The following is an 11,534-nucleotide window of genomic DNA, read 5'->3' as shown; positions in this document are numbered from 1 at the left end:
CCCAACAGGCCCACATGATCCAGGATGGGGGATCTAGGGCTGCTTCCCTGAAGCATCATTGGGAGCAGAGGAGGTTGAGGAGGAGAGATTGCGGCCAGAACCACGTCGTCCCTTTTGTCTTCCTCTATAGGACTTATAGAGTGGATTTTGCTGTTGCTGAGGATGGCGGAAGGTGCGAAATGGAAGACCTTCCAAAACCCCTATACTTTCTGAAGCCAAAACACTTCGACTGGATCTGCAATCCCAAGGATTTCGCAGTCGCCCTGCTATCCTTAAACCTCTGTAAGGCAGAATCTGCTTTTTCTCCAAAAAGCATTGTCCCATCAAAGGGCAAGTCAACAAGAGTGGCCTGAACATCAGGTGAAAATCCAGAAGAGCGGAGCCAAGCCTGTCTTTCTTGTGGCTATGGAAGAACCCATAACTCTGGCAACAGAATCAGCCGTATTCAAGCCTGACTGGATTACCTGCCTAGCTGCAGCCTGAGCGTCTGAAAGAACTTCCATAAAGCAACCCTTCTCTTCATCAGGCAATTTGGGGGCCAATTGCTTTACAGAGTCCATTAAAGCGTGAATGTAGCGGCCCAACAAACAAGTGGCATTAGTTGACTTCAGTGCCATACTAGCCGAAGAGAAAACCTTTTTAGATAACTGTTCCATTTTCTTTGAGTCTCTGTCAGCTGGAGCTTGCGGAAATGCTCCCGAAGATTGTTTAGAGCAGGATGCTTGCACTACCAAACTCTCTGGAGATGGATGTGAAGAAAGGAAGCTCGGATCCCCTGGAGCTACTCTCTATCTTCTAGCCACAACCCTTGAAACAGCAGGCGAAGAAAGTGGCTTGCGCCAAACGTCCAAGATAGGATCCAGGATAAACTCATTAAAAGGCAACAGAGGCTCAACAATTGAGGAAGGCGAATGTAGAACCTCCGTCAATAAGTTAGGCTTATATTCAGCAGAAGGCAACTGCAAATCTAAAAGCTCTGCAGCCTTCTTTATTACCAAATGGTAAGGAGCCAGCTCGTGAGGCGGAGAAGACCTCGAAGAAGAAAGTTCCCACTCAGGTGTGGTGTCCAATCCGCTTGCCTCCTGAATTCCTTAGAACTCATCCATTGATTTATCTATTTCACCTTCCTCCACTTCCTCTGTACGATACTGCTCCTCTACTATAAGATTCTGAGCCTCTCTCCGTGGACACGGCATCGGCGGCGCCGTTCGTGGAGTCACCGGTGCCACAGGTGGCACAGCTGGCGCCGGTGTCGAGGGAAGCTCCGACGAAGATACGCGATCCACACGAGGCCGGGAGGAAGGCTCTCCAGACGGCGCCGGAAACTGCCATGACGGAGCCATCGGCATGAAGGGCATAAATGGTGCCTGAGCATAGTGTTGTGGCAAGCCCAAATTGAATGCCAGCGGAACCACGGGACCTGAAGGTGCTCCGGATGGGAAGGCTGCTCATATGAAATACTCCATACATGGCATTTAAAAAATGTGACGGATCCACCCCTGGAGCCGTGAATTGCGTGTATGGATTCGATCGTGTATCCAGTCGGGGAGTAACCGGCGCCGGAGCTGTCGGATCCACTACCGGATCCACTGGTTCATCCGGCACAGGAGAGAGTTCAGCATCCTGATCCGGCCCGGCGCCGGAAGCTGGTGAATCCCTCGGCGCCGGAGACTGCGCTGGAGTAACCTTAGGCGAAGGAGACTTCTCCGGAGTGACACAAGGAGAAGGTGAAGGTGAAACAAAGTCCTTACCGCGACGATGAGGTGAAGGCGACTTCGAAGCCCTACCCTTCGTCGATCGGTGTCGAGACTCATGCTTCCTCTTTTTCTTATGCTTTCTCGACCTCGACGAGTGTGAAGTCGACGACCCTGGCTTCGAATTATCTCGCTTGCGACCTCTACCTTCCTTCTTCGCCTTGGCCATAAACAGCTTCCTGCCCGTTCCTTAAGTGCCTTTGGATTCATTTTCCTGCAAGAGGAACAGTCCTCCACGTCGTGACCCGACGACAGACACCATAAGCAATCTTCATGGGGGTCAGTGTGGACATGTGACCCCCAAATTCCCTACACGGCTTAAAACCTGACTTCCTCGACGGAGACATTAGTTTTTTTTTTTTTTAAAACAGTTACTCACAAGTTAACAACAAAGTAACTCTTCAACCAAGGAGAGTGCTAGAAAACCGTTACGCATCGATGGCGCGGAAAAAAGGAAATTGACGTCATCACACAGACGTGGCTCTCTTATGGCTCCGGTGACGTCATACGGAGTCGCGAGCGGAGCCGTGGAATTATGACGTCCATGTCAGCGTGGAGAGCTAGGAAAAATTCTGTGGAATGCTGGCGCAGGGGATATTCACAAGGTGAGGAATCCACAGGCAGATGTATCCATCAGAACTTTGCTGCGTCTCTCTCCCCTCGGCAACTGCATGGGAGAGTATGGCCCGGGCCTCCTCTGGGCACTGAGGCAGCACCTGCGCCACCGTATCCCACACAGAGTGGGTGTAACGGTTCAACAGACATGCGGTGTTTACCGCCCGCAGTCCCAAGGTGGTGGAAGAAAACATTTTCTTCCCAAGGTGGTCCAGCTTTTTGGATTCCATTTCCGGTGGTGCGGTAGGAAAGGCACCTTTAGAAGTAGAAGCTTGAACCACCAAGCTCCCAAGACTGGAGTGTTGGGTGAGGAAAGTGGGTTCGCCTGGGGCCAGGTGGTGGTGTTTGGCAATTATCCTGTCCACAGTAACCCCCATGTTGGGCCTGGACCACGTGCCCAAAAGGATGTCCGGGAGGGCTTCATTAAACGGCAGCAGGGGCTCCAAAGAGCTCGCTGCCGGTTCAGGACCTCTGTCAGGAAGTTAGTCCTGACTGCCACAGTAGGTAGCTCGAGGTGGAGAGCCTCGGCCGCCCTACGCAACACCACTGCGTATGACGCTTCCTCCTCCGTAGCCACTTTAGCAGAAGACAACATGCCTAGGTCTGGGCAGGTATCTAGACCACTGGCATCCCCCAGTTCCTCTCTCCAGTCCGGATCGTACAACAACTGGTCTTGCAAAGGGTCCCCAGACCCCTCCCAGTCTTCCTCACCCTCCTCTGGCTGCCAAACTAGCTGTAAATGGCCAGGGTGGAACACATGGGAAAAAGTACCCATCTGCACCAGATCCGGCGTCGGCCAATGCCAGTCCGGCTCCGTGTCCTTCGTCGGGTTGGAAGCCGGGGTTGACTCTGGCTGGGGTTCAAGCCAGCATTGGCTGCGGACATGGTGTCGGTGGAGTCAGTGTCGTTAGAGGTGTCACATGGTCGACTGGTGCCGATAAGGATCCAGGTCTGGATCCAAGGGGGCCCTGCGGTGCCGAGGCCGGAGCCGCTGGCGTCGAAGGCCTAGGGCCCCCAACCGAGTCCGCGGGGCCCGCAGGCTCGCCGGTGGAGTCGGGCTGCCCAAAGATGCCGTGCATCGCTTCATAAAATTGACGAAGCTGGGCAGGGGCCGCTCCCGGTCCTGGGAAGGGAGGGAAGGCCGGAGTCGACCCTGAAGGCTCCGCATGCAGAGCCACGGGAGGGGCACCAACCGCACCCTGCATCACGTCGGCCGACGGACGAGGGGGATGTCAAAGAGCGACTATACTTCTTCTTCTTCTTCTCATGCTTCGACTTACCTGACCCCGAGTGCGAAGACTTAGAAGAGGAGTGATGATGACTACGCGATTGGTCCCTCGACCTCCCCCGCGACGAGGACCTTGCGCAACGCAGAGCCAACTGCCGGGCCTCGAGGAGCTTTCGGGACCGCTCCCGCAAAGACTGCGGGCCATGGTTCGACAGTCGGAGAACAACTTGGGGTCATGGTCGCGCTCCAGGCTGAAGAGGCACATGCAGTGCGGATCCTTCACCAACATCAGTCGGGTACAGGAACCGCATGCCTTGAAACCAGGCATCCCTCGTGCACCAGGAGTAAGTTGAAGACTCAAAAACAAAAGTTGCAAAAAACTCAGTTAAAAAGTGACTGGGGGTACCGCTCTCTCTGGATCTGTGCTTGCTGGTGCGGAAAAAGAAAGAACTGACGTCAGCGCGTGAGGGCGGCGTCTATATAGCTACCACAACGTCATCCCAGCAACCACGATGCCGACGACAGACGCAGAGCCAACCGAAGCCACCTTCCGATGCGCAGGGGTACTGCTGACGAAAAACTTTCCAGATCCAGTCAGACGCCTGGGGGTAATTCTAAGGTAAGGAATCTATAACTAACTGTTTCTTTCAGATACTGCTGACAGGCAGACACTGATTAACCAACTGAGGCTGGGAAGCATGTAGGCCATGCTTGCAGGCTGAGAATTTGTGAGTGAGGTAAGTCCATGACACAGAACAACACTATTAAACTAGAATTCCCAACAAATCTCTAGAACATAAAAACCAATATAATCAATCTTGTATTTTCCAGGTTAACGTACTAAGACTCTGGGAGCAGTGGTAAAAATTATACATGAACAATCTCATTTACAATATACAAAGACAATATGGCACTCCTCTGAGCTGCTGAGCAGCAAATAATAAAAACTTCAAAGAGGTGCTAAAATTTGAACTGTGTGGTTATGACTGGTTCTACTGATCACGTTTTGCCGTTACAACCCTAAGAATTATGGACGAATTTGTTTGATTGTGGTTGAGCTGCTATGTTAGAACAAAGCAGAGAAAGTAAAGTATAATTCTCACTTTCGGCCTTCAACAGAATTCCAATTGTATTTACTACTCCTTTCCACAGTCCAATAATTCCAAAAATATAATATCTATTACTGGATGATTTTTGGAAATGAATCAAATAAATCCTCAAGACTAATGTAATTCACAGTAGCATATTCTTTTCTAGTAGTTAAGGCAAACTTACTGAGATAGCGGTGTGATAAATAAGTGATTTCCTAGCTTTGTCATCAGCAGCACATTTATACTACGTCAGCTTATTAAATTATAAATACACATTTGTGCACACCAGTATTCATCTAATCAGCAAAGCACAAAGTGTTTTTTATGGATACAATCATTTTTCCTGAAAGCAAATGTAGCCGATTGTACAGTACCCAAAAGGTATGCATGCTGGTAAATCAAAAGAATTATAACTATGAATAACCTATATCAAAAACAAATGACAATTTTATAACACAGGCAACAAAATGAACATTAAGTGGCTACACCAACACAATATAACTTTCAAGAGTGTTATTGAAAGTTCTTCATCCTAGAAATTGGAGTAAGAGGATGCGATGTGTGAGTCATTTCTTGGCAACTGATCACATTTAGAATTTGAAAGCATAAAGGCAAGATCGACAAAGTTCAACTTAAGGCTACAAGAAAAAAATATGTGCGAGGGTGAAAGTCAGCCATTTTTGGTTAACAAAAACAGGAATGGATGACCATTACCATTGGAAATGGGTTATGTCAGTAAGTACATTCAAACAATATGGTGGAATTTCCATACTTGCAAACAAAATTTAAATAGGATTGTGAGTGTTTCGGGGATGGTCAATAGCAAAAGCTAGTGAACACCATCAAACATATAAGTTTGTACAAATTCACCAACAATTTGCAGATAGTTTTCAGACTGTAAAATCAAGCATATGTACTCCTGTCAAGGGCAGGAAGTGTAAAATCTATGATGGGAGGCAACACCAACAAAAGCGATACAGGTGCAGAAGAGCGGCATTCCTCAAAAGGAAGGTGTACAAATGTACAATTACCTTTAAATTAACCATGCAGAACTGAACACCTGTTGTAATTATTTATGAATGCAGACACACTTATACATTAAGATATTTAAAGGAATGTACAAATATGTCTGATTTCCTGGACTCCTCCTGCAAATCAGTGACCATGCCGAACAAGGCAGAAATGTTCTGAGAAAAACGAATAAATCTACAGCAAATGTATGATTTTTTTAATTACATTGTGAACCTGACTAAATTGACTTAAAAAATAAATCTGACAACCAAATTATTGGTATTTCTTTTTACACACATGATTCTGGTTCGAACATGTTCATACTTCAATTAAAAAAAAAAAGGCAGTGCAGATTAAATAGCAGCATAATACAATCAATCGAGCAACAAACTGTGAAGGGGAGCAAGGCACTGGTAAATAAATCCACATCCACTTAAGTTTCTATACATAAACTACATTTTAATGGCATGTTCACAATTATGAACAGATTACATAATGTTCTCTATGTGGGCAAAAAGGCAATAAGTGATGCAGTTTTTTTATGAAACACAATGTATAATACAGCGCTTATTAATACTATTATCAACATTTACATGATTCACATCAAATCAATGACATCCAAACTGTATTCCTTTTAAAGGATAGAACTGTTTAATAAAATATTATATTTCATCTAATACTCTGTTACAATACTTCAGACATTTGAAGAAAAAGGTCACGTATTCTACAGCCATGATCTTTTTTCATAATTCTTCCATAATCACAACGGTGTCACAACAACTGCCAAAATGCAATGATTTCATTTTTCCAATATTGAAACTGGAATATATAAACAAGCATTGAATGATGAAGTCATGTAAAACACTGTCTTAGTACCTACCGCATAGCTTTTTTTTTAATACATTTAGACTGCCCACAATAAAAAAAACATGTTTTAAAAGGGAGCACACAGAATAAGTTGCAGTTATTGTTTCCAAGAAAATTACCTTTAGATAACGTCAATCAGTCAAAACTAATAGGATAGCAAACAGATACCAACAATATTAACTGAAATGTAAAATCATATGTGGTTAAAAAACATATTGTGCGGAGGGATTTTGAATATCCCTGTGGTATAGAGTGCACTTATATGGCCAAGTACTCCAGAACAGCATCCCTTTTGCTTTTGAAAGTGCTAGAAATTTGAAAGCTCATATGACGAATACTTAAAAAAATAATTTCACACATGAAAACCATTACTGGAGTCTCCAACATCTGCCAAAGCAAGGCATACATGCTTTCAATTATTTACAGTGCAACTTCAATTAACGAATGTAAATTGATGATTGGTGTTTATAGTACTGGTTTAAAAGGCAAAGGGCTGCAACTTCTAAGACACTGTGGTTTTCAGAATGGCTGGGCACAGAATCGTTTTGGAAAATATTTCAGCTATTACCATCTTTACTGAATTTTATACAATATGAAATACTCCACTGTCACTGTAAGATTGTTGAAACAGATGTATTCAAGGCATATCACATTCTGCCAGGCTGATTTCTCTACCGTTACATGCTCAAACAAACACATACACAACTGATTCTTCAACAGGTGACATACTTTTCAACAGAGTAACACTCTATTGTGATTTATGCTTGCCTTGATCCATCTGATTCCATCTAATTCACGTGGGAAAGTTGCCACATTCAAAGAAGATCTAGTCAATGTTAAAAAAACAATGGCCCATTATTAGAAAAATATGTTGACCCCTTCACACGCATTTTGAAACAGAACATTACATTCAATGATTTTTTTTCTTTTGTTCCATCAAATTACCACCCTCCGTGCCTCAACTACAGCATTTACTCAACAAACATTTTTTGATGATTTAATTTCAGCACCGGGCATTTCTGTTTGAGGATTTAAATGTGAATGGATATGGCTTAAATAAAGTCTGTACCTAAAAAAGAGTACAAGTATAGCGCTAAAAGAAAATGTAGATCATACTAACTACACGTAGTTAATGAACTGCTCTGGCAGAAAGTAAAATTTGTCATCACTGTGTATTTCTAACACCATTACACCTTTTCAGACAAAATCACTACCAGGCTTAAATTCTGACAGGAAACCAAGCACAGCATACAAGTAAAGTGAAGGCTTACTGAAACATTGTAACATGACATTCATGATTGAATAAAACAATTCCCAATCCTTAGGATTCCATTCTTACTGCCACTACATTCCACATAACATAATAGCAGGCTTTGCAGGATCAAAGAATGGCTATGTTTTATGGATTACACTCTACGGTCGGTATTTTGTAATAAACAGACTTGTAAAAATATGCTGGTATGCAGGTGACCCATAAAATATTTTTTTTTAAAATACTACAGCAAAGAACGAGGAGAAAATAACATGTCCTGCCGTAAAGAGAGCTGTATTAAAAAAAGTGTTAAATTAAAAAAAGAAGTATGGAAAATATAATGCTATGCAGCACCCTAAAGAAGAACAGAAATCAAAATGTGTTTGCTACCAACAGCGGCAGGTTCTGTAGGCAAGTTATTAATCCATTCAGAGCAGCCCAACGTGGTAACTGCATATCTTTCAGCTATCCATTAATCCACCCTTCACACAGAAGGTTTAGCAGTTATCACATTCTTGGTCTTCACATACTGTTAATATGGCCCAAAGTATATCAAGTAAGGATAGACCTCTGTTGAAGCAAGCATGGACTAAAGGTAGGCTGTGACTTTAAAAGGCACTTTAGGTACAAACATATGTGGTAGATCCACCCAATCCAATAAGTAAATTGAATTTGCTGCCACCAACAGCAATTGCTTCTTACATGTGCCCTTTTTTCACAAAGGCGACATTCAAGTGCTCCAAAAAATTAAAGTAGTGTATCTCCAATGGCACATGAATAGCTTTTATACCGTACAACTTATTTAAAGAGTCAGGTAAGATGCAATAAGAAGCAATGGCTTCAAAATGTTGAGAATTTGCTTATTATGTTTGTTAATATGTTCCTCTAAGTGAAAATTAAAGGGGAAAACATTCCACTGCTTCAGTACGTTGAAACTCCTACTCAATTCATCAATACTGATACTTAAAACTTGTCAAGTCCTCTAAAGGCAGCATCAGCACCTGCTTCATATTTGGTGTTGGGGGCTATCTGGAAGGATTACGAATCCACAAAAAGGGATACGATGCGGTGTTGCAGATTTGCTGCCTTTTTCTGTAGGATTCATTTTTACGTTGTTTGAAGAACACACAAATCAGCAGATGCCAAAAAAGGACCTTCATATATTAAATGACTGCTTCATATGGCCCCAAAAAGGCAATTTGCATTCAACTGGCCACGCAACAATGTTCTACCCTGGTAAATAAGAATAAACTGTAAAGTCACTGGTGATCACTTTTTTCAAAGGTCAAAGAATACTGACTTCAAGTCCCACAATCTTGTCAGCATCACAAACAGTAAAAAGAAAGTTGTTCCCATAAGATCTGTACATTCCATATCGCAGATTCCTAGATTAATAATAATTTCCCCCCCAAAAAATAATATCAAAAACGTGTTTCCAAAAGGGGGGAAAAAAATCATCCAAATTAAAAGTTGAAATAAAATACAATTTGAGAAAAACTGAAAATGCGGACTGATCGCTGGATTTAAAAGTTCCCCAAAAATATTGTTGTCTGCCTTGCTGAGTCGGCGGTTTACTTTTCTGTCTGGAAAATGAGCAGCTGGAAAACATGGCGTACTGAGAAAGAATTTCTACATGGACTTCAGTTCTGTAATATGGCTGCAGGGTTTAACAGCATTTATGGGAACAGTGCCAATCCATGAAAGTTCACTCTTCATGTGAAACTTCTCTCACCGCCTTCTTCACTTTCTGGACAATTTTACAAAATTAGGCTCTGGCATGGGGAAAAGATAAAAAAGTTAGTAACTTGTGAAAAGTATGTTTGATTGTCACTTCCACTTTTTCCTTTATTTGATGCCGATTTTACACCCACCTCCCAATTATGTATATCAACATTGGAAAGGTCTTTGTGAACATAAAAAGAAAATATCTACATGACATACTTTTTAAACATTTTTCAAAGGCAATGAAGAACAGACTGCTATAAAATGCACACAATTTACAAAGTAGCTGTGGCCTCTGCCTCTCACTGCGACAACACATTCTACAACTCATTGGATGCAATGTTTTGGGAAGTGCGGTCAAGCAGGCTCTTGCCCCCCGACTCCCTTTAGAAAAGTTTAGGAAGAAATATGGGCTGAAGGGTCAGCCATCTAAAAAATATCAAAATGATGGCTGCCAAACTGAACATAATCAAAACAAGGTGAAGTGTCAATCGTGTGCTAAGCAGGAGCATTTTACTAGCTGCAGTTTAACAGCAATGCAGGCAAGAAAGAGGATATTTGAGCGAGAATGACAGAGAAAGAGAAAGAGAAAATAAAAGAGAAGACATGGTGAAGGGTAGAGAAATAGAATGAGAGATGGCTACAGGAGAAACAAGCATTTGCAATGCAATAGGTCTCGCATTACTGAAAGTTTTAGCTATTGGTGTTGCTAATAATAATGCAACACCATTAGCTGAAGCTTTCAGTAATGCAAGACCTATTGCATTGCAAATGCTTGTTTTTCTATTTATTTACTTTTTAAGCAATCGCAGCCCCCGTGCTTTAGCTTAAGATGTTTAAAGCTAAAGTGGGGATTGCATGACTGTAACAAAAGTAAAGAAATAGGAAAAGAAAGGCATGCGGTGCTAGTGTTTTTCTTCTATTTATTGACTTTTGAAGCAATCGCAGCACCCGCGCTTTAGCTTAAGATGTTTTTTCTGCTGTTGCAAGCAGAACACGAGCCGAAAATAAGAAAAGAAAGGCGCGGCTGCCATTTCTGCAGCTGAGGCGTGCCAAGCTGTCTAAAAGAAAGTGTTGTAGGAGAGCGTACAGCATGCAAGCGAAAGTGATTTAAGAAAATAGTGCTCACAGACAGTAATTAAAACATCTAGAGTAACAACACATGTAACAGGGGCAGTCCTCATGGGAGGTTACAAAAGGAGAAAAGAAGGTACTAAGGAAGGACTACTAAGCCTATTGACGAATTTAAAGCCACTATTTACAAAGGAGAGTAACAAGAGCCAATTCAAAAGATGGGCAGGAAAATGGCAAAGCTTAACGTCCACACCTGAATAGAAAGCGCAAGAACTGCCTAGGCAAGACCTAAAAAAGGGACATGGAAAGGCGGTGGATCAATGGAGGACCAGGGTTGTAAAAGTAAAAAAAAAAAAGGCTATGAGGGGCATGGTGACGAGACACTGAATTGCAGAGGGAATGGAGTTTGGAGGGCACTTTAGAGCGAGAAACAGAACACAAGGGAGAGAGCAGTCCTCTGAGGTATTTCACAGGCCCAGGAGTATACGGAGGTGGAAGAAGTTTCTAGGCTACCCCCAATCAGTTTCTGGAAAGTTCTTCCCTTCCCCTGCCAAGGCTCCAAGAAGTCCATGGTGACAAAAGGCTAGTGGCAAGTTCCTTAGAGTGTATACTAGAGGTATCCCTTTGAAACTAAGTAGGGTAGGGAACAGCTCTGCCTAGCCATCCTGTCAACACCTAGTTCTCTTTGTCGCACTGTCTGGGAGGAACACACAAAGCCCAACAGCTAAGCTATTCACAGTCACGTGGCCAGGACACTGCCAGCAGACACCAAATGGTTAGGCCAGGAAAATGTAAACTTTCTAAAAGTCAACTGCAACAACAAGGTGATGGCTGGAAAGCTTAAATAATAATCACAGCCACTGGCAATCACTCAGGCCACATCCCAATCAATCGTTTTTCGCCCACCAAGCCACCTCAGG

At 43.3% G+C, this 11,534-nt stretch overlaps 1 protein-coding gene across 2 annotated transcripts in view; it reads right to left on the bottom strand.

Annotated features, from left to right (window-relative positions):
- Nucleotides 1–6,137: 6,137 nt before the first annotated feature.
- Nucleotides 6,138–11,534, bottom strand: part of PTPN11 (protein tyrosine phosphatase non-receptor type 11) — a 663,532-nt gene continuing 658,135 nt past the window's right edge. For both annotated transcript variants that reach the window (XM_085636151.1, XM_085636152.1), the window contains exon 16: nt 6,138–9,590. The gene's annotated coding sequence lies outside the window, so the exon portion shown is untranslated. The remainder of the gene's footprint in view (nt 9,591–11,534) is intronic.

This window comes from Triturus cristatus, chromosome 11, assembly GCF_964204655.1.
Source record: "Triturus cristatus chromosome 11, aTriCri1.1, whole genome shotgun sequence".
NCBI classification, from domain to species: Eukaryota; Metazoa; Chordata; class Amphibia; order Caudata; family Salamandridae; genus Triturus; species Triturus cristatus.
This window is presented reverse-complemented; position numbering and strand designations above follow the sequence as displayed.